The sequence below is a fragment of the Elephantulus edwardii genome, unplaced genomic scaffold (genome assembly GCF_000299155.1).
Source record: "Elephantulus edwardii isolate Elephantulus edwardi_28Jun2011 unplaced genomic scaffold, EleEdw1.0 scaffold00082, whole genome shotgun sequence".
NCBI classification, from domain to species: domain Eukaryota; kingdom Metazoa; phylum Chordata; class Mammalia; order Macroscelidea; family Macroscelididae; genus Elephantulus; species Elephantulus edwardii.
Genome location: NW_006399832.1, coordinates 1460767 through 1480460, shown reverse-complemented (window position 1 = coordinate 1480460; position 19694 = coordinate 1460767). Strand labels below are relative to the sequence as shown.

Here is a 19694-nt window from a genome sequence, read left to right as displayed (position 1 = left end):
TCAAATCTTTAGTATCTTGAATTTTTTCTTCTGCTTTGGCTTCTCTGTGCTCCAGTGCAATTTTCAGAGTCTCTTCTGACATCCATTTTGCTCTTCTTTCCCTCTTCTGTCTTTGCAATGACCGTTTGCACTCTTACTGGATGGCAACCTTGATATCCTCCCACAACTCATCTGATTGTCGCTCATTAGTGTTCAAGGCCTCAAACTTGTTCCTGAGATGGTTCTGAAATCAGGTGGGACAGACTCAAAGTCATATTTTGGTTCCCGTGGATTTGGTTTAATTTTCCTCAGCTTCAGTTTGAACTTGCGTATGAGTAGTTGGTAGTCTGTACCACAATCAGCTCCTGGCCTAGTTTTCACAGCTGATAATGAGCTTCTCCAGCAGTCCTTTCCACAGATGTAATTGATCTGACTGCTATGCATACCATCAGGTTAAATCCATGTATATAACCTGCACTTATGTCTCTTAAAAAGAGTATTTGCAATGAATAAGTCATTGTGCAAAATTTAATCATTCTCTCTCCAGCTCCATTTCTGTCACTGAGTCCATGTTTTCCAACTACTGAATCTTCTTCTCTGTTCCCAACTTTTGCATTCCAGTCACCCATTATTATCAATGAATCTTGACTGCATGTTCAATCGATCTCCGACTGTAAAAGTTGGTAAAAATCTTCTGTTTCCTCTTCCTTGGCTCTGGTTGTTGGTGCATATATCTGAATGATAGTGGTATTCACTGGACTTCCTTGTATGTGTATGGATATTATCCTGTCACTCACAATATTGTACTTCAAGATGGATCTAGAAATGACTTTCTTAACTATGAAAGCAACTCCATTTTTCCTCACCTTTTCATCTCCAGAGTAATATATATGATCATCTGACTCAAAATGCCCCCTGCCAGTCATCTCATATCACCAATGTCTAGTATTTCAATATTATGCGTTCCATCTCTTCCTTAACAATATCTAATTTTCCTACACTCATGGTTCTCACATTCCATGTCCCAGTAACTAGTGTCTGCTTACAACCGCTCCTCTTCCTTTGTATTTCCTTATATGAAAGCTCAACCTCAGTTGCCCTTTCCATTATTCTACATGTGTTCTGTTGTACATAGGGTTTTCGGAGGCCTGCTATTTCAGAATTGGACAGCCAATCCTTCTTCCTTGTTTGTCTTAATCCAAATGTTCAGACTTAGAGAAGTATCAAAGAGACCAGCATTTTACAGAAAAAGTGAGAGATATATCCCTTATTGTGGATATATTCTAGACTGTGAATATTAGTTACCTCCAGGGTGGAGCTAGCAGAGTACGGAATCAAGGAAAAGAATCTCTGTGTGTACATATAGAATACATACACATATATTTACTATGCACCTGAGATCTAAACAATGACTAAAGATGAAAGAAGAAGAATCTATGCCTTTGAGTTGTGATGCTGGAGAAAAATATTGAACTATATTGGACTGCAAAGAGAATAAAGAGGTCTGTCCTAGAAAAGATGAAACCAGATTGCTCTTTGGAGGTTAAGGATTTTGAAACTCTACTTTGCATACTTTGATCATGTTGTCAGGAGGACCTGTCCTTCGAGAAGGACATCATGCTTGGAAGGGTGGAAGGTCAGGCCATACAGGTAAACTCTGGACAAGATGAACTGACACAGTGACTGTGGCAATAGAGGCAGATGTGTCAGAGACAGTGAGGTTGGCTCCACAGAGGGCAGAGTTCAGAGCTACTGTTCACAGGGTGGCTATGAGTCACTGTCAACTTGATGGCACATAACAATAATAAGGAGCCCTGGTAATGCAGAGATCAAAATACTTAGTTGTTAAATGAAAGTATGGCAGTTTAAACTCACAGCTGTTCTGTGAAAGAAAGTTGTGGCAATCTGCTTCCATATAGATTACAGCCTCGAAAACCTATGGTAATGTGAAAGGAGAAGTGGTAACATGGAAAAGGCCAAATCTGACTTCTACTCACTTCATAAAGGGGAACTGTCTGCATCAATATCATCCATAGTACGAAACAAATAGCTGCATGGTCAGACATGCCACTGCACATGATCCAGCACCTATTTCTACTAATCATTAGGTTAAACTGTCATTTCAAAGTGACTCACAGACTTTAACTCACAGTTGTGGGGTTTACTAAGGAAATGGGGGAGTGGGAGAGCAACAGAGTACCACACAACACGATGATTGTTATTATTGTTGTTATGTGCTGTCGGGTCACTTGCAAACTCATAGCAACTCTATGTGCAAGAGCCTTAAACCCTGCTTTATCTTGTGCCAACCTCATTGTCTCTGACACACCTATTCCCAATACCCCAATCACTGGATCAATCCATCTCATCGAGGGTCTTTCTCTCCTGTCAAGTCCCTCCACTCTCCCAAATATGATGTTATTCTCCAAGGACTGGTCCCCCCTTGCAACATGCCCAAAGATGTCAGAAGAAGTGTCAGAATCCTTGACTTCAAGGAGCAGACTGGCTTCACCCTCTCCAGAACAAACCTGTTAGTTCTCCTAGCAGTCCATGGTATATTCAACACTCCTCTCTAGCACCACAGCTCAAAGGCATCAATTCTCTTTCTATCATCCCTAAGCACTGTTCAGCTCTCCAATGAAGAGCATGCAATTGTGAAGATTATAGCCTGGATGAGGCACACCTTAGTCTCTAGCCTGATGTCACTGCTCTTCAGTACTCTGAAGAGGTTCCTGATTGCTAACATTCCCAATACAATTTGTCTCTTGATTTCCTGGCTGCTGGTACCAAGAGTGTTGGCTATGGATCCAAGCAAACTAAAACTGTTAACTATATCAATCTCTTCACCGTCTATCATGATGCAGCCAATTGGCCCAGTGGGGAGAATCTTTGTTTTTTTGATGTTGAGCTTCAGTCAACTACTGCTTCAATCAAGTACTTCAATCAAGTACTGAAAGCTTCAGTCCTTGATCTTCTGCAGCAAGCACTTCAAGTCCTCCTCCATTTCAGCAAGCAGGGTTATGTCATTTGCATAACACAGGTTGTTGATGAATCTTCCACCAATCCTGATGCCACATTCCTCCTCATATAGAAAGGTCAATTTTCAAGGTTTCTGACACTATAGGAACAGTTCTACTTTGTCCTATTGCATTGCTATGAACTGGAATTCAACTGGATGGCAACGAGCTTATATATATTGAAGACAGACTTTACTACATAGTCTATAGTCAATAATAAAAAAAAAGTCAAGAAATCAAAGTATGTACAGCACTGAACAGATCTGTTGCAAAAGAACTTATTAAAGTATTTAAAAGCAAGGATGTCACTCTGAAGACTAAGAGATGCTTAACCAACCTGTGGTATTTTTCAATAACTTCAAATGCATGCCAAAGCTGGACAATAAATAAGGAAGTCTGAAGAAGAACAGATGAGTTTGAATGATGGTATTAATGAAGAACAATGAATACAACACACACCACGAGCTGTCATAAGAATGAATACTCTGTTTTGGAAGTAGTACAATCAGAATGCTTTTCAGAAGTTAGGATCAAAATCATAATTTTAATCCTTTGGATATATTATTAGGATGGATCAGTCCCAAGAAAGAACATAATGCTTGATAAAGTACAAGGTCAGTGAAAAAGAGGAAGATCCTCAATGAGATGAATCAACACAGAAGCTGCAACAGTGGGCTCAAACATTAACAATGACAGTGAGGGTGGTGCAGGATCAGGCAGCATTTGTCTGTTGTGCATAGGGTTGCTATGAGTTGGAAGTGACTCAACCAACCCAAATACATGTATTTGTTGTTGTTGTTGTTGTTATTAGGTACCATCAAGTACGAACCACAGTGACTCTATGAACAATTATCTGAACCCTGTCCTATTCCTGTGTCATTTCCACACTTCCTGACACACCGAAGCCCACTGTAGCAATCAGTGTGTCAATCCATCTACACACACACACACACTTAAGTGTATACTTCTTTGAAGTAGTATAATTATATGTTTTTACTTTTTACAGTATTTCCATTTTTAAAAGGAAAATCAGACCAGTAAATTAAACAAAATTTCTTTCCATATAATTTTGATTGCCAATTAAATTGACATCTCTCTTCCTTGGTTACATTATTTACATGGCTACATGAAGGCATTGGCAAAATATAAGGTTCCAGGAATTCAAGGAATACCAAGTGACATGTTAAAACAAACTGAAGCCTTGGAAATGCTCATCAGTCTATGTTAAGAACTTTGGAATACAGCTACTTAACCAACTGACTGTTCCCATTTCCTAAAACAAGTAATCCAAAAGAATGTGAAAATTAGGGAATAGTATCAATAATATCACATCTAGAGATGAGGAGGTGTCTATCTGTGATCGCTCTCACTGAGGCTGTCAGGGCTCCTGAAAGACAAAAATAATTACCAGTTTCTGACTGCATCCCTCAAAAGGGTTTCTCACATTGTTTCAGGTAATAGATAGCGAGTGAATTTTTTTAAAAACTTAATTAATGAATTTGACCATACTTCCCATAGGAAAAATATTATAATAGGCAATGACATGCCTGTTCTAAGGAGCTGATTTTAAATAAATTACAGATAGAATTAATAGGATATATAGATCCACCTACTTAAAGATAAATATATAAAAGTAAAATTAGACTTTATGGCCTATAAAATGTATACAAATGAGAACTATACATGCATATGTGTGTGTGTATATATGTGCATGTGTACATGTATGTGTACACATACATATATAGCAGTTCTGGTGGCCTAGTCCATAGCAGGTCTTGCTGTTCACCCAAAAGTCATACATCTCTGGTGGTTCAGATACACCAGAAGCTCCCTAGGAGAATCAGCTCCACCAGGAGCTCTATGGGAAATATTTATATATATATTTATATATATTATACTATATATAATATATATGTTATATTTTATATGCATTATAATATACAAATTTTATATATATTTAATATATAAATATATTATGTATAATATATATTTATATATAATCTTTATATATCTCGCAAATGACTCGACGACACATAACAACAAAATAGATATATTATGTATAATATATATTATATTTATATATTATATATAAAATAGATATATTATGTATAATATATATTATATTTATATATTATATATATAATTTTTTTTACTGATTTATTTACAAAGTTCAAATACATTGTTTTCACACCGGATCTTTCCCATTTCCTTCATCCCTTCCAATCATCAAATTGTGCAACCCTATTATTTGATTAACAGCCACCCCCACCCGTGCCCATTCTCACCCTTCTCCTTCCACCCTCCCGCCCTCTTGGATCTTTATACTTGTTCTACAACAATGGTTTTACAGTATTTGTCCTTATGATGCTGATTTCACTCAGTATAACACTCTCCAGTCCCTCCCAAGTTAGGTAGTAATTGACAAAATCATTGCTCCTGCATGCTGTGTAGTATTCCATTGTGTGAAAGTACCATAATTTCTCAATCCATCTGCTTGTGGTTGGACATCTGGGCTGCTTTCATGTTCTTGTGATGGTGAATTATGCTGCTATGAACACTGGTGTACAAGTCTCCATTTGAGCCTCAGTTCTCATTTTATCAGGGTACAGTCCAAGCAATGGAATATCTGGGTCATAGGAAATTTCTATGTCCAGCTTTTTGAGGAAGCACCAAACTGCCTTCCAGAGTGTTTGTACCATTTTACAATTCCACCAACAATGGATAAGAGTTCCTACCTCACCACATCCTTTCCAACATATATTACTTGCTATCTTGTTAAACTTTGCCACAGCTACTGAAGTGATATGGAATCTCATTGTGGCTTTGATTTGCATCTCTCTTGATGCCAGTGATTTAGAGCATTTCTTCATATATCTGTTGACCATTAGAGTATTTTCCTCTTTGAAAACTCTTCCATGTCTTTTGCCATTTTGTAATTGGGAAATAATCAAATTATCAGTCTTTTTCTTGTGGAGGCCCAGGAGTATTCTGTAAACTTTCATTATGAGACTCTTTTCTGAGATGGTATTGCCCAATGTTTGTTCCCAGTCAGTAGGTTCTCTTTTCAGAGTGCTGGAAAAAAAGGTTTTAATGTGCAGAGGGATTTAATCTTTAGAAGGTCCCATTCATCAATTTTATCCTCTTCAGATTGTGCATTTCTTGGCTATATTTGGCAGTCTCTCTATACCATAGACTACAGCTTCTAAGCTTGGTTCCAGTTTGTCTCTCAAGATCTTTATGGTTTTGGGTTTTACTCCCAAGTCTCTGAACCACTTTGAGTTGATTTTTGTGTACAGTGTGAGCTGTGGATCTTGTTTCAGCTTTCTGCAAGTAGCAGTCCAGTTTTGTCAGCATCATTTGTTGAAGAGGTTGTCATTTCCCCATTTGATAGCTTTGATTTCCTTGTCAAATATCCGTTGACCATAGATAGCTGGGTCTATTTCTGGGTTCTCAGTTTTGTTCCATTGGTCTATGTGCCTGAATAAATAGCCTAGAAAACTCAAAGGAGGGTTAGTGATAGGTTAATTATGACTTGACAGCAATGAGTTTGGGTGTGAGCATGTGGGTAAGTGAATCACAAGGATTACAAAGCAGTACAACTCTAAAAAGACAACTGAGCTGTAATTTGTAGAGAGTTGCGATGCTAGCCCGAAGGTCACTTTGGATAGCTGAAATCCATCAACAGCTCTTTGGGAGAAAGATGCAAAATTTCCTCCTATGTGATTTACTGCTTAGGAAACTCAGTGCAGGGTGAGCTACAAGTCAATTCCAACTCAAAGACAATTTGGGGTTTTTTTTTAATGCCTATAACAGCTTAAGGAGCTCTGGTGACCCTGGTGGCATTTGACTGCTAATCAAAAGATTGACTCTTGAACCCACAGCCACCCTGAGAGAGAAAGGTAAAATAATCTGCCATAAAACATTCGCAGCTTGGAAATTCTTTTGGAAGTTCTACTCTATCTGAGAGTGTTGTGAATCTGAATTAACTAAATGACTATACACTAATTTCATCTAATCAACTAAAGCAAATACAAAGCTGTCTTAAAAGTAGAATGATTTGCTCAGTCTCCCCTGCTGCTGCTGCTGCCTCCGCGCTGGCTCGCTCCCTCTCCTGGCGCCCTTCTCTCGGTCGCCATGGAGGAAAAGATCGCCACCCTGGTCATCGACAATGGCTCCGGCATGTGCAAGGCTGGCTTCGTGGGCGACGACGCCCCCCGCACGGTCTTCCCGTCCATCGTGGGCCGCCCCCGCCACCAGGGCATGATGGTGGGCATCGGCCAGAAGGACTCGTACGTGGGCAACGAGGCGCAGAGCAAGCGGGGCATCCTGATGCTCAAGTACCCGATCGAGCACGGCATCGTCACCAACTGGGATGACATGGAGAAGATCTGGCACCACACCTACCACGAGCTGCGCGTGGCCCCCGAGGAGCACCCAGTGCTGCTGACCGAGGCTCCCCTCAACCCCAAGGCTAACCGCGAGAAGATGACCCAGATCATGTTCCAGACCTTCAACACACCGCCATGTACGTGGCCATCCAGGCCGTGCTGTCGCTGTGCGCCTCGGGCCGCACCACGGGCATCGTCATGGGCTCCTGCGACGGCATCACCCACACGGTCCCCATCTACGAGTGCTACGCGCTGCCCCACACCATCCTGCATCTGGAGCAACCTGACCAACTACCTCATGAAGATCCTCACCGAGTGATCCTACAGCTTCACCACCACGGCTGAGCGTGAGATCGTGCGTGACATCAAGGAGAAGCTGTGCTATGTGGCATTGGACTTTGAGCAGGAGATGGCCACCGCCGCCTCCTCATCCTTGCTGGAGAAGAGCTATGAGCTGCCCGACGGCCAGGTCATCACCATCGGCAACGAGCGCTTTTGGTGTCCAGAGGCACTCTTCCAGCCGTCCTTCCTGGGGATGGAGTCATGTGGCATCCACGAGACCACCTTCAACTCCATCATGAAGTGTGACGTGGACATCAGGAAGGACCTCTACGCCAACACCGTGCTGTCGGGCGGGACCACCATGTACCCAGGCATCCCCGACAGGATGCAGAAGGAGATCACGGCACTGGCGCCCAGGACCATGACTCAGGGAGGAGTGATAGGGAATGGCAAAGGATACACTGACAAAGAAGATTAATCAGAACTGGCTTTGACAAGCACTGTGGCATTTGGACAAGAACAAACTGGGAAGAGGGTAGAGAGAATAGTGCAACAATGAATGAGTGGAAGCCCAAAATCTCTGTAAATGTTTATGAAAATTAATAAAATATAATTATAGAAAAAAAAAAAAGATCATTGCACCCCTGAACTCAAGTACTCTGTGTGGATCGGAGGCTCCATCCTGGCCTTGCTGTCCACCTTCCAGCAGATGTGGATCACCAAACAAGAATACGACGAGTCGGGCCCCTCCATCGTCCACCGCAAATGCTTCTAAACGGACTGCCGGCAGGTGCCTGCCTGCATGAGCTTCTCCGAGTGTGGCCAACCCGCACACCTCATGCTAGCCTCTGAAACTGGAAGAAGCCTTTGAAAAGAATTGTCCTTGAAGCCTGTATCTCGAAATCAGCACTGGAGCTAGACCTTGTTGCTGATCTGACCTTGTATCATGCAGCCTGTTCCCTAGGTCTATGTTTAATACCCTGTACATATCTTTGATTTTAACCTTTAGCTCACGTGACCCGGCCACTCGTGGCTGCGGTGTGGGATGACACAGAGTGGAGAAGGCCGTTGGGGTGAGCACCCATCTCCCCGACCTCGTGGCCTGCAGGGTATTGATGGCAGAGCTGACGGCTCCAGGACCCCCAGAAGCTGCAGGCTGGGAGCGGTGGTCTTGACCGCTGGCCTCACCTCATGTGATTGGAAAAATCTGAGCCTTAGGACCCCATTTCCTTTCTTAGCCGTTTCCCGCCAGATCGCAGTGGATGTTACTTGCCTTGAGTTGGAAGACGGTTTGCACTGAAAACTGTAAATTGTATTCATCCTCTTAATTTACGTAAGGTTTTTGTACACAATTCTCAACTCTAGAGATGACAAATTTTGGGTTTTCTACTGTCATGTGCGAGCATTAGGCCCCAGCAACACCGCCTCGTGTAAGAATAAAGTGCTGCAGTGAAAAGAAAAAAAGTAGAATGATTTGAAAAGGTGCAACAAATGAATGAGCAAAAATCCAAGTTCTTGGTAAACTTTTGTTAAAATCTCAATTAAAAAAAATTTTTTTAAGTAGAATGATTTGGTGAGTATATCTCTTTAAATCAACGTCATCTTTCTCCCCTACCTGGCAGCAAGCAGAAGCATTAGACCACTTTACTCCCTCTCTCTTGCTTTGCTCACCTTCCCTTGATAACACAGAAATCTCTTACTCAACCACTTAAACATGTCTCTTACTAAACTTTTACTTTTGCATTCTTTATATTATGACACTTGTTCTCAAATATATGCTTTTCTAGTCTCAATTATCTTTATTCGTACTCCTAGGCTGTTAGCCAAATAATGCTTTCTGAGCACTTACAATGTGTTAGGCATCATGGCAAGGCCTTCAAACATACAAGGTCTTCTTGTTGTTTTTATGTCCTATCCAGCTGACTAAAACTCAGTCACTCAAAGAACAATGGCTTTGAATCTTGCCCTATCTTGAGCCAAACTCACCATCTCTGCCACACTTGACCCCATTATCACAGCCACTGTGCCAATTCATCTCATCAGGGTCTTCTTCTCTTGCACTGACCCTCCATCCTTTCAAGCATAATGTCCTTTTCCAAGGATTGGCAATAATTGATATTAATGTCAATTACCACTAAGAATCAGTATCACATGCAAGCAAAACATTGTGAAAGATCATCCAGAAATGGCTATGAATAGTACATTGACAAAGAACTACCAGAATAGCTAGCTGGACTTAGAAGAGTTGGATTTTCAATGGCTAGTCCCTCTTGATGGCAAGTTCAAAGTATGTGAGACATAGTTTCAAAATCTTGGGCTCCAGGGAGCCCTCTATTTCACCTGTTTCACTGTTTCCAGGACAGACTTGTTTTTCCTCTTGACAGTCCATCATATGTTCAATATACTGTTCCTGGACCACAACTCAAAGATGTCAATTCTTCTTCTGTTTTCCATAGTCACTGTCCAACATTCAGATATGTAGTAAGCAGCTGAGAAGACCATGGACTAAATCAGAAGCACCTTAGTCTCCAGACTGACATCACTGCTATTTAGTACTCCGGAGAAATACTTGACAACTGATTTCCCAAATGCAACTTATTTTTGTATTTCCTGACTGCTCGCCAAGAATGTTGATTGTGGATCTAATCAAGATGAAATTGATAACAATGCCAATCTTTTCTCCATCTATCATGATGCTGCCCACTAGTCCAGCAGTGAGAATTTCGGGAATATTTTTTATGTTGAGATGCAAGCAATATCAATGTCTGTAGTCTTTGATCTTCTGCAGCAGGTGCTTCAAATCTTCCTCAGTTTCAACGAGCTAGGTTGTGTTATCTGCAGGTTGTTGATGAAATCGTCCTCCAATCTTGAGTCCACATTCTTCTTCACACAGTCCAACCCCTTGAATGATCTGTTCAGTATATAGATTACAAAATGTATAAAGGTTACATGCCTTTGGGTTAGCAGCAAAACCCTCTACAGACTACATTATCAGAGCTCCCTATAACAACTGCTTTCTGACACATTCCTTTCTTGATTTTTAATCATGCCATGTTCCCTTGCTCTGTTCAGACAAGGCATTACAGAGAGTTAAACAGGAACATGGAACAGAGCCCAAAATCAGACAGGAGCTAAGATTGATCAGGAAGGCTTTCCAGAATAGAAGACTCTCAAGGAGGGTTTTGAAAAGACAAGCCAAAGAAGAAATAGAAGGAATAGCATGTACAAAGGGCACCAAGTTGTGAAATAGCACAGCATGATGACGGAACAGCAAGTCCTTTGATAACAGATCAGCCAACTACAGCATGCCACTCCCAAGAGACTGGGTAACTGAGACTTTTAGAACAATTAGAGTCAAGTGAGGCCACTTGGGCATTCCGTCTGTAAGCACAACCTTATCAACTTAATATGAAGCTCTTACCCAGGCTAGCCTTAATTTGTGAATAAACCAAGATCATAACTTTCCAGAAGTGTGCACTTAGCATAGTGTATTATATTCCTGTGAATGCTGCTCCAGCCTTTTCTCACCCTCAAGCCTCTACTTTCACCCTTCTTCCCTGATTAAACATCAGCAGAGCACCAAGGGAACCTTGTATATCACAGGAACAGCAGGAGCCAAGATTTTGTCCAGGTTTCATGAACTTTTATCATAAGAGATCTTTTTAAACACAAGTCTGGTTGAATAAGTAGATTTGAGGATGGGGCCTGAAAATCTGCATTTATAACAGCTCCTTCTCAAACTCATTCATTGCCATTAAGAACCTATTCATAACTGACCTTCCAGTGGGTTTTCAAGGCTGTAGATTCCATAGGAGATTGGCCGTCTTTCTATCATATTGCTGCTGGCAAATCTGAATCACCAGAGAGGCACTGCTTGTGGGTCAGCAGCAAAACCCTCTACAGACTACACCATTAGAGCTTCCTACAATGGCTCCCAGGATATGCTAATGCCACTGTTTCAAGGACCACTCTTTGCAGAGCAGGACTCTAGAGAAGCTAAATGAGAAATCACTTATGTATTCACATTGGTTCTTCTCTATGAATCACCAGGATAACCTGCCCTGGGTCCCAATTTTCTGTACAATATAAAGTAGCTGCTGAAGAGTAGATGAGAATGAATAATAGATGAGAACCATTTGGCACTTCAACAAATGATAGTTTGTATTGGTAATAAAGTTATTTTGAGAGATATGAAGCCAGCACTACCGCAATATCCTTTCTTTTCATTTCTCCCTCCTGGTCTTGATTCTAGTTCTTGCCTCTGAATGCTTTGTAGAGTATTTCCATTTACACTATTATTTCCAGTATCATCACTGACTCTCTCTTTCTCCAAAAACATTTTTATCTTCTTGAAAATTGGAGAGTGCATCTACATAACTTTGTCTGATATAGTCCCACTCCTAACTTCTTAACAATTTTCATCTTTGGACTTCCACCATTAGTAATCAAAAGAAACCACACCAAGCCCTGAATAGGGAATTCCTACGGCCTAGTAAGAAGCCCTGGTGGTTACATGTTCTATGATGTATGAAGTTATGTCACTGGTATTTCAAATATGAGCAGAGTCATCAATGGTAGACAGATTTCAGTTGAGCTTTGGAAATAAAAGAGACTATGAAGCAGATCTTGCTGTTTCATTGTGAAATAATAGGTTTGCTGGCAAGGTTGTGGAGAAACTGGAACCCTTATTCACTGTTGGTGAGAGTATAAAATGGTACAACCCTTCTGGAAGGCAGTATGGGGATTTCTAAAAAAGCTGGAAATAGAAATACCATTTGACCTAGCAATTCTACTACTGGGAATATACCCCAAAGAAACCAGAACTGCCATCCAAACAGATATATGCACATCCATGTTTATCACTGCGTTGTTCACAATAGCAAAGAGTTGGAAGCAACCCAAGGGTCCATCAACAAATGGATGGATTGAGAAGCTATTGTATATTCACACAATTGAATACTACACAGCACTGAAAAACAAGGAACTCATAAAATACTCTACAAAATAGGTAACCCTGGAGGACATTATGCTGAATGAAATATCTCAGTTGCAAAAGGATAAATACTTCATTATGCCACTATTTTGAAACAGGACTGACATTGGGCATTGGGAGAAACTAAGAAAATAGAAAGTAAATAATGAACACTGTATTGGAACAGATGAGGGAAAGAACTGTATAAAAGGAATATATGATTAGGCATTATTTGCATGACAACAGGCCAGAATAAGAGAAGAATAGCAAAGTGGACTCGGGGAGGAGGGAGGGAGGAAATTGTGCAATAATGAATTGATGCTTTTTATGAATGAATTATTTAAAAAGAAAAGTGAAGTGGGGGTAGGGAGAAAAATATGCAGCAATGAATTAATGGAAATCAAAGTTTTCTGCAAACTTTCATTAAAAATCATAATTAAAAAATTATTTAAAAAACAAAAACAAAAAACCAAACAAACCTATGCATTTAAGAAGAAATTGTCTGGTATAGTGATAAAAAAAAAATAATGCACTTAGGATAGAAGATAGTAAAAATTGAGGAAGTTGTACATCCTAAAAGAAGAGGCAATGTTTTGCTCTGTTGTGCATGGTTACCATTAGGTGCTACTGAGATGATTCTGACTCAAAGTGATTCCATTTCAAACCTGCACAATCCACACAATTTCTTAAATTCCTTGTTGCAGTCACTATGCCAATCCATGCCAATGAGGGTCTTCCTCTCCTTTAGTGATGATCTAACCCTAATCCTAACTCTAACCCTTTCCCAAGTAATGGCCTCTTCTGACAACATGCCCAAAATATGAGATGAAATCTCACCATCCTTGCTTCTAAGGAACACTTTGGCTGCATGTTCTTCTGGCAGTTCACGATGCATTCAACATTCTTTACCAACATCATAATCAATTTCTCTGCAGTTTTTCTTATTCATTGTCTACCTTTCACAAGTCTATGAAGCAGTTAAAAATAGCATAGCTTGAGTTAGGTATACTTTCATTTTTAAATTGATTATCTTTGTTCTTTGTTGTTGATTGCCTTCATGTTGAGCACGAGTGACCCTATGAACAAAAGGCCTGAGCCACTCTACAATTACCAGGATTTATCTAAGTTCATAGAGTTCCCAGAGGAAGTGGATGTCACTCCTGCTTCCAAATCTATCATAGTTATAAACCTGTTATTGTTGTTATGTGCCATTGAGTCACCTGTGGTGTACAGCGACTCTATGTACAGCAACTGTGAATCTTTCCATGTCCTGAGTCAGTCTTAATAATTTTGGCGTACAAGACCCCCAATGTCCCAGTTACTGTATCAATCCATCTCATCCAGGATCTTCCTTTCCTGCATTGTCTGTACACTCTTCCAAGCATGATGTCCTTCTCCCAGGACTGATCTCTCCTGGCCACGTGCCAAAAGTAAGTGAAGCAGAGCTTCAAAATCCTAGCCTCCAAGAAGAAACTTGGTTTCATGCTCTCCAAGACAGACCTATTTGTTTTCTTAGCTATCCATGGTATGATCAAGACTTTTCTCCAGCACAACTCAAAGACAGAACCTATTTTTCTTCTGTCATCCTTAGTCATTGTCCAATTCTCTGAAGCACTACAAGTAACTGAAAAGACCATGGCCTGGATTAGGCTCACCTTGTATTTAGATTAACACTGTTGCTCTTCAGCACTCTGGAGAGGTCCACGACATCAGATTTTTCCCAATGCAATTCATCTTTTGATTTCCTGAATGCTGGTGTTAAGAATGTTGATTGTGGATCCGCGCAAGCTATAATTGCTAACAACCTCAATCTCTTCTCCATCTATTATGGTGTTGCCAATTGGCATAGTGGTGAGAATCTTTGTCTTCTTGATGATATGCTTCAATCCATATTGAAGACTATAGTCCTTGACCTTTTGTAGCAAGTGCTTCAGGTCTTCTTCCATTTCAGCAAACAAGATTGTGTCATCTGCATATTGTAGGTTGTTAATGAGTCTTCTTCCAATCTTGATGCCACACTCCTCTTCATAAAGCCCTGCCTCCCAAATGATCTGTTCTCCATACAGATTGAAAAAGTATGGAGACAGGATGCATCCTGATGCACTCTTCCTGATTTTGAACCATGCCGTGTTTCCTTGGTCTGTTCTGAGGACTGCTTCTTGGTCCAAGTATAGGTTTTGTATAAGCACGATTACAAAGGTCTTTGGTAGTAGATTTGACTAATATAATCCCTTGGCTGCTGCATCCATGTGTGCTGATTTTGGATCCAAGCAAAATTAAATCCTTGACAGTCTCAATCTTTTCTCCATTTATTATGAAGTTGCTTATTGGTCCATTTATCACAAATTGTTTTTCTTTATGCTGAGGTGCAATCTGATAGCCTCTGACCCAAAGCTTCACTGGTAAGTACTTCAAGTCTTCATTTTATGCAAGCAAGTGTGTAACAAGGTCACCAAGAGTTGGAAGCTCACTCAATGCAATTAACAACAGTAACATAGTCTCTTATTATTAATTCCCATTCACCTTTCCTACTTGATATTGGTAAGCAGTCACTGGAGCGACTCAGGGAGCAAGGCAGATGGCCATGGGTCCAGACCACTTCAATGCAGACATAGCACTCTATCTGTTAAAGTTTGGCCAGTATTCTCCACAAGATCTTTACTTCATGGATTTCATGAATAGAGTTACCTACCCCCAAACCCACTCCCTGCCAAGAATAACTTAATTCCTAAACAATAAGGGATAAGTCCACAGTCTACATGGAAAAGGATACTGTTTTCAAGAGTTCTTTTTTTTTAACTTGCTGTTTGGTTTCTGAACCCACTTGATTCTCATCTGGCTGGTGAAGTAAGTTAGGCCGGGAGCCGGAGCCTCTTCCAAAGCAGCATACAGCAGCATACCACTATGTCTGTGAGAGGCTGGAAAGAGTAGTGATAACTTTTATGATTCTTCCTCTGCCAAGGATATTTCCACTCAAGTGGGCCATATAATCCAAGGGCTGCTATCAGCAGTCATTCTTCTCTGTGTACTGACACCCTCTGGAAACCTTGTTTAACAGGACCGTTGATAAGAGCAGGATTCAGAAGCTCTAATGTTCCTTATACAGTGGTATCTTCATGTGACCAATTTCTTAACAGGCAACAGCTTCAGTACTATGAGAAGGAAGTGGAAGGTTAAGAGAGAGCATGGGAATAAATAAGACACTGAATAAACACAAATGAAGCTATTTAATGGTCATTGGCAGTTAACTATCCCTTAGCCAAACATCATCCATTCTTAATACCCACTCATCATTCCGCATGATTTTTATTTAGCCAGGTAAATAATGACAATCACTGAGTTCATTTGGCAAGTAGAGACAAACTGTGGTATAAGGAAATCTCTCAAGAACCTATTCATTGGTTATATGTTTCAGAAACATCTTATTCTAATCTCAAACTAAACAATTTCACCATCAACCTATAAATATCTTGTTTGTTCACTAAAGACACTACCCACCCTGAACTCTTTCTTCTAACTGTTCCTTCTTGTAAATCATTTCTTTGTAATCAATTCACATAATAAGAATAAATATGAAAGGTGACTTAATTACCACCCACTGTTTGGAGACTGGATCAACATGATGACTGATGAAGCTTGGGAAAAATCATAGCACAGATCAGGAATGAAAGCAAGGGACAATACAAGAGTCTAAGAAGGATGAAACAAAGGGCAGAGGCTTCAAAGTCCAGTGCACAAAGAGAACCTGACAGTGAAGTTACGCAGCACAAACACCCAAAGGGTGACAAGCCCCTCTGCTGCACCGTGCTGTTATGAAAACCTCAAAACTCGCTGCTTGGAGTCAGAACTAAATCACAGCTAACCTTCCAGTGGGTTTCTAAAGCTGTAAATCACTCAAGAAGAGATGACTACCTCCTTACTCCCTGATCAACACAGTCTAACAGAAGAAAAGGCTGAGTGTCTTAAAAGGCCTTAGGAACAGGGCAATTCTCACTTCTGCTATAGCAGTATTGTTATATGATTCTGGAAAAGATGGAGAAATCAGACAAAATACACTTTCCCCATAATGAAACAAACAACCAACCAACCTAAGACCAGAATGGTTAAAAACATAGTAACTTAGGAGGAACTGGAGAACATTATGCTGAGTGAACTAACTCAGTTCCATGAGGACAAAAACTGTATAAAACCATTACTGTAGAATGAGTACGAAGAGGCAGGGAGAGTGGAAGCAGAGGTGTGAGGATGGGGGAGGATCACCCAATTTGATGGAGGGGGAGGAAGTGAGAAAGATCTGGTGTGAAAACCAATGTATTTGAACTTTGCAAATGAATCAGTATAAAATATTTACAAAAGAAAAAGAAAAAAACGCATACTTTTAAAAAGAAGGTGCTGAGAAATTATTACATTAAAAACATTAATGATTACTGTTATAGAACCAACTTTTCAGCTCTGAGCTTTCAGGCAGGAAATAAGAAAGGGGAGTATTTTCAGAGTGTCTTCAACAGTGGATAAAAGATGCTTCTTTCAGGAAATTATAGTAAAACCTCATCTCATATACTTTAAACATGTTTTCAGCAGGTACCAGTCTTTAGGGAATGATATCATTCTTGAAAGAGTGGAGGATCAGTGAAAAAGAAGATGACCCTCAAAGAGATAGGCTGACATAGTGATTGCAACAACTGGCTTGACTATAGTGGAGAGGGTGATCCTGACGCAGGACAAGGTAAGGCTTTAATCTACTGTTCACAGGGTTGCCACGCACCAAAGTTGACTTGATGGCATCTCACAACTAACAACATCCTTGAAAGTAGGTTTGTTGGGTTTTTTTTTTAAGTAGTCAAGCCTAGAACTTATTTATTGTGCCACTATCACCATCAGTTATTATATCCTGGTTTGGGGGTGATCATTGTTGGTGGTGTTGTTAGGTGTTGTTGAGTCAAGTACAACTTATAGTGAACCTATTAACAACCAATCTGAAAACTGTCCTATCCCATGCCAGCCTCACAATCTCTGACATACTTAAGCCCATTGCCACAGTCACCGTGTCACACCACCTGGTCAAGAGTCTTCTTCTCTTTCACTGCCCCTCCATTTTTCCAGGAATAATGTCCCTCTCTGAGGAATAACCCCTCCTAACAACATGCCCAAAGTATGTGAAAAAAAGTTTAATAATCTTTACCTTTAAAGAACACTCTGGCTTGCACCCTCTCCAAGACATATCTGGTTTGGAGGTTATTGCTGTTGTTGTTGTTAAGTGCCGCTGAGTCGTAGGTGACTCATAGCGACCCTATGAACGAAAGTCCTCTACACTTGCATGTGTGACTTTCATCCTTTCTCCAGGCTCATAGGGTATCTGGAGGCAAGCTATTTTACAGAAGTAGATGCCACTCCTGCTTCCAAGCTTGTTTTAACCAGGGAGCGCCAGGTTTTGGGGTTAGGTGATGGCTTTTCTATCACTCTAGCTATTCCAAAATCAAATTAATAAAAATAATCTTGAAAAAACCCAGTATATGTTTGTAGTTGAAATCTGAGTCCACTTTCACTGCAGATTAGGTATTATTAAGAGGTGTGCCTCCTTATTAAGCATTTTGCTTTTTCTAGTTAAATTCTGGAAGAAGAGTCAAATAGTCACTCTAATTATACACTAAGTTCATAGCATGACCAACAGATATGTCTCCAGATGTTAGAGATCATAGACACGGAAAGCAATTGTTAGGAGGATCAATTAAGTAAACTCAACCAGGTTATTTTCAATAGGACTACTATTCTGGATGAAACCAGGTTTTCAACCAGAGTGAAACCAGTTTGCTCCTTTTAGGCATAGATTTTGAGGCTCTGTCTCACATACGTTGGGCATGTTGACAGGATACACTGGTCCTTGGAGAAGGACATCACGCTTAGAAGTGTAGATGGACAGCACAGGAGAAGAGCCTGGGTGAGACAGATTTGACTCAGCGACTCTGGCAATGTAGTCAGGTGTGTCAGAGGTTGCAGTCAGTTGAGTGAGGCTGGCTCAGGAGAGGGCAGTTCAGAGACACTGTTCACAGAATTGCTATGAATGGTATTCGACTTGATGGCATTCTCATTTACAACTATTCTGGAGAGGAAAAAAAAATACCAGTTCCATTGTATGAGTGATAGTTTTTAAAAAATTGTGGCCTAGTGGAAAGAAACTGTGCTGCAATTCTGAAGGCACACGGTTCAAGGCCACCTGCTGCTCCACGGAAGGATGGGCAATCTCCTCCCATGCGATTAAATGCCTCTGGAAACCCACTAGAGGGTCAGCAATGGATTGATTCTCACTCTACAGCAGACCAAAACAACAACCCCTAACTGCCTTCAGAGTAAATCTGAGGTGGCTTATAATGGTTAAAAAATAGTAGGCACAGTTCAATAGTGATTAATTTTATAAAACATAATGAATGGGAATGATTATATAAAACACAATGTAATGGTGTCTCTCTGGAGACTAAGGTGCATCTGATACAGGCCATGGTCTTTGCTATCACTTGTTATGCTTCAGAGAGTTGGACAATGACCAAGGAGGATAGAAGGAGAATTGATGCCTTTGAGCTGTGGTGCTGGAGAACAGTATTGAGGGTACCATGGACTGCTAGGAAAACAAACATTCAATCTGGAAAGGGTTAAACTGGGAGGCTCCTTGGAGGCAAGGATTCTGAGGCTCCATCTAACATACTTTGGATATGTTGTAAGGAGGGACCGACATCATACTTGGGAGGGTGGAGGGACAGCGCAGGAGGGGAAGGCCCTCTATGAGGTGGATTGATTCAGTGACTTGGGTAATCCAGATGGGTGTCCTGGAGACAGTGCAATTGGCACAGGATAGAGCAGAGTTTAGGGCTGTTGTACATAGGGTCGCTATGAGTCTCAAGTGACTCAATGGCACATAACAACAACAACAACAAATGATGGACAGTGTGAAACACAATGTATAAGAACAACAAATGATGAACAGTGTGAAACACAATGTATAAGAATTCTATGTAAAACAATGTTGTTGTTGTTATGTGCCGTTGAGTCGCCTGCGACTCA

The 19694-nt window shown here is 40.7% G+C and overlaps 1 protein-coding gene and 1 pseudogene across 4 annotated transcripts in view; one reads left to right on the top strand and one right to left on the bottom strand.

Annotated features, from left to right (window-relative positions):
- Positions 1–19694, bottom strand: part of PDE8B (phosphodiesterase 8B) — a 360385-nt gene that overhangs the window by 211322 nt on the left and 129369 nt on the right. The gene's annotated exons all lie outside the window — the stretch shown is intronic.
- On the top strand, positions 7131–8441 carry LOC102847334 (annotated as a pseudogene).